This window comes from Orycteropus afer, unplaced genomic scaffold (assembly GCF_000298275.1).
Source record: "Orycteropus afer afer isolate SDZICR_OR568_19922 unplaced genomic scaffold, OryAfe1.0 scaffold00030, whole genome shotgun sequence".
Classification (NCBI taxonomy): domain Eukaryota; kingdom Metazoa; phylum Chordata; class Mammalia; order Tubulidentata; family Orycteropodidae; genus Orycteropus; species Orycteropus afer.
Window position 1 is genome coordinate 2435970 of NW_006921617.1, and position 4153 is coordinate 2440122.

Sequence of the window (4153 nt, forward strand, 5' to 3'; positions counted from 1 at the left end):
CTTAGGCACTATGCTACCAGAGCTCCTAAGCCATGTTATAGCAAACTAATTTTATGACCATTCTCTTCTCTCCCTATGGTGTGAACAAATATTTCTCCTAATGTCAACCATTGCCATTGAGTTAATTCCAACTTATAGGGACCCATAGAACAGAATAGAATTGCTTTGTAGGGTTTCCAAAGCTGTAATCTTTACAGAAGTAGACTGTCATATCTTTTTCCCTCAAAGTAGATGGTGGGCTTGAAACCACTGACCTTTTAGGTAACAGTCAAGTGCTTGACTACTGTGCCACATCCTTTCCTTAATGTAGTAATGGAATATCTTTGTTGTTGCATGCAGTCAAGTAAATTCTGACTCATAGGAACCCTAGATAACAGAGCAGAACTGCCCAATGGTGCTTCCAAGACTATGATCTTTACAGGAGCAGATTCCATGGAGCCACTGGAAGGTTTGAACCACCAACCATTTGATTAGCAGTCAAGCACTTAATCACTCCACCACTAGGGCTCTGTGTTAGGCTGGGTTCTCTAGAAAAGCAAAACCAGTAAAGCTTATATATGCATATAGAGAAAGAGAAATTTATCTTAGGAAAATGGCTCACACACTTACAGAAGTTGGCAAGTCCCAAGTTCTTGGGTCAAACATCAAGCTGGAGGCTTTTCCCAACTCACCCAGCTGCAGGGACTGACAAGCTCAAGGTTGGCAGACAGTATACCAGCTGTTGACTCCAACAAATGACCAATCCAAGATCTCCAGGTCGAATGGTGGATTGTTCTCTCACAGATAGTTGTAGGCAGCACAACAGGATCCCGATCCACAGAAGGGTGTCTCTTTTCCCAGGAGAACCATAAGAACATCGGAAGCAGTCTACATCCCTAGGGAAACTCCCTTTCAGCAATTGGGTGCTGAAAACATATATATCTGATCCTATCATGGAAATAACCCACATCACAATTGCTTAAACCACACAGAATTGTGGTCCAGCTAAGAAGACACACAGCTCTGACTATCACAGGAATAATGGAATGTCATGGTGCATCAAAAGTTGTCTTTAGTAATTTCTTGGAGATAAAGATATTACCATTTCTGAAATATCTTTTCTAAATTTTCTTTATTTTGTTCTTGTTGAGCAGATACACAGCAAAACATAAACCAGTTCAACAGTTCCTACATATAAAATTTGGTTATATTGATTATATTCTTTGAATTGTGCAAGCATTTCCACCCTCATTTTCTGAGTTGTTCCTCCCTCATTAACATAAATTCATTGCCATCTAATCTTTGCAGTTGCTGTTATCAGTTTTTTATTCTTAATAAAGCATAATGCTCAAGACAGACATTTTTTACTGATTAAGGTAAACCATTATTTGGGTTTAAGAAGATTTCAGGGGCTATTTTTGGTTTAAGATTTAAAGATAATCTCAGGGCAATGGTTTCAGGAGTTTATCCGGCCTCCATGGCTGTAGAAAGCTGGAGTCCATGAGAATTTGAAATTCTGCATTTTCCTTTTTTGACCAAGATTCCTCTATGGACTCCCTGATCAAAATGTTCAGCAACAGTAGCTGGCAACCATCTAGTACTTCAGGTTTCATGGCAAAAGAGCCAGTTGGTCATGGAGGCAATTAGCCACAGATTCCATATCCTCCCCCTATTCCTGATTTTCTTTCTTTCTCTGTTGCTCCAGGTGAGTGGAAACCAATTGTTTTGCCTTGGATGGCCACTTGCAAGGCACTATGCAAAGAACTAGGAGATAGACTAGAACCACTGTAGCAATAAACACATTGTTAGACCAATTAACTGAAATACTGTAAGTGCTTTGAAACAAGACTTCTATTGACCAAAAAATAAAGTCAAGAGAATGACATAGAGATAAGAATTCTAATATCTTAAATATTTTATGTTATTGTTACTTGAAGAACATGTTCAGAAGAAAATAATTCAATCTTTTTTTTTTTAAACTACTTTTACTGCAGGGCTGTTAGTACTTTGCAGCAGTATAGTAATATGCAGAATCCCAAAACATTGTTATGTGCCATCGAGTAGGACCCAACTCATAGCAACCCCTCCTTGGGTTTCCGAGGCAGTATCACTACGGAAGTAGATTGCCCCATCTTCCCCATCTTCCTTCTGAGGAGTGGTTGGCGGGTTTGAACTGCCAGCCTTCTGGTTAGCAGTCAGGTGCCTTAGACACTATGCTACCAGAGCTCCTAACAAACATTAGGCTCAAAACATTGTTGTTGTTATGTGCCGTCGAGTCAGCCCTGACTCATAGCGACCCCTCCTTGGGTTTCCGAGGCAGTATCACTACAGAAGTAGGATTGCCCAACCTTCCTTCCGAGGAGTGGCTGATGGGTTTGAACTGCCAGCCATCTGGTGAGCAGTCAAGTGCCTTAGCCACTATGCTACCAGAGCTCCCAGGCTCAAAACATTAAGATCTAATATTTCTTTTCTTTATTTCAAAACTCTTAGAGATAGCAGAGGCTGCACAAGGTGGTGTTTGAGAGCACAGGCTTTGCAGCCAAGCTGCTGACCACTAATCTTGTGACCACGAGCTTCAGTTTCCCCAGTTGAGGATTAAATTAAATTAATCTGTGAAGTTCTCAGAGCAGTGACTGATATATAGTAAATACCATGCAACTTTTGCTATTATTCTTCCAGGCTTTGTTTTGTCCTATATTAGCTATGTGATCCAGGGAATGATCCTTTAAAATTTCTTATGTGAAATTGGAATAACGAAACCTGACTCATGAACATTTCATAAGGATTAAACTAGATATTGCACACAAAGTTCCAGTGTGCATGTAGGTTATTGCTGCTATTTACTATGCCGTATCATCTATATTCTCTATGAGAACATCGGGCTCTTACATTCAAAGGCTCTTAATAAAATGTATAGTTACAACATCTTGATAACTATAGTTCTCCAGAAGTAGTTTAGACATGGAAGGGGAGCAATCCAAATCATTACAAATAGTTTGACATGTTGCTTGATATTACATATGTAATATGGAAGTACATCCAATGACTTCTGTCACAATTCAAGGCATACTCACTGAGTAGCAGCACATCAAGACAGAAAATGTCAACGTCTGTGAATGAAGTCAAATAACATAAAAAAAAAATATTTGTTGATTTCTATATCACCATTCTATGACTTGTGGTTCAGTGAAATCAACTGATATTAGTAAAATAACAATTTGATTATATAAATCCTAGCCATGGAAATAAGAAGTCCAGGGGTTTCTTTCAGTTTAAAAATGAAATTGCACATCATCAATTTTTATTGTGGATGAGAAAGTAAGAGAGTGGATTAAAAAAAGTATAATCTAAATTTTTATTGGAAAGAAAAGATAAAATTTTTATTTTTTTCTCTTTACAGTTCTCTTTGAAGTTCACTGGAACTACATGCTTGGAAACAGTGTGGGGACATAAGAAGACTTACTGAGCTAAAGTAATAATGTCAAGTTGGAAAGGTAGCATACCTTGCCATTTGTGAGTGTAGGAGGGTCAAAAGGGTGCTATAACCTTATTTTCTGCTTCTAAGTGGCCTGATTCATTCAGTGTTTGGTTTCCTGTTTCATTATGTGATCATCATTCCATATGGTGTTATCTTCCAGCTCATATTTTCATCACCCATCACTAGCATGTTGCCTATTTAATGATGCAGAAATTCAAATTCATGGATTGCAGTTTCAGATGTTCAAACACCATTGCAAATTTATCTAGGAATAATGAACACAAGAGCATTTTTTCATTCAGAGCAAAATGGCTCTTTATGACAAGGAAGAATTCTTGATCTCTTAAATTTCCATAATATCCCCCAAAATGTCACTCAGTTACAGAATACTTAAAACAAGTACTTTAGGCCCATTAGCTTCATATGAATTGAATTTAAATAAAAGAGAAATGTGTTTTATCTCCAATCATGTGTGTTAGATAAACCAAACTACCATAAATCCCTCATTTGTCAAAATGATACATTTTGAAAAGAGAGCAAACACGTTTCCTCATATGTAACAGACCTTCCTTTTTCTTTTCTTTTCTTTTTTTTTTAAACAACAAAGCAAAAAACCCCCAAGCTAAGCTCTCTTAAGTCCATCTATAATGTCCATGCTTCGAACATCTGGCACATGCTAGATGATTTCCTAAATGG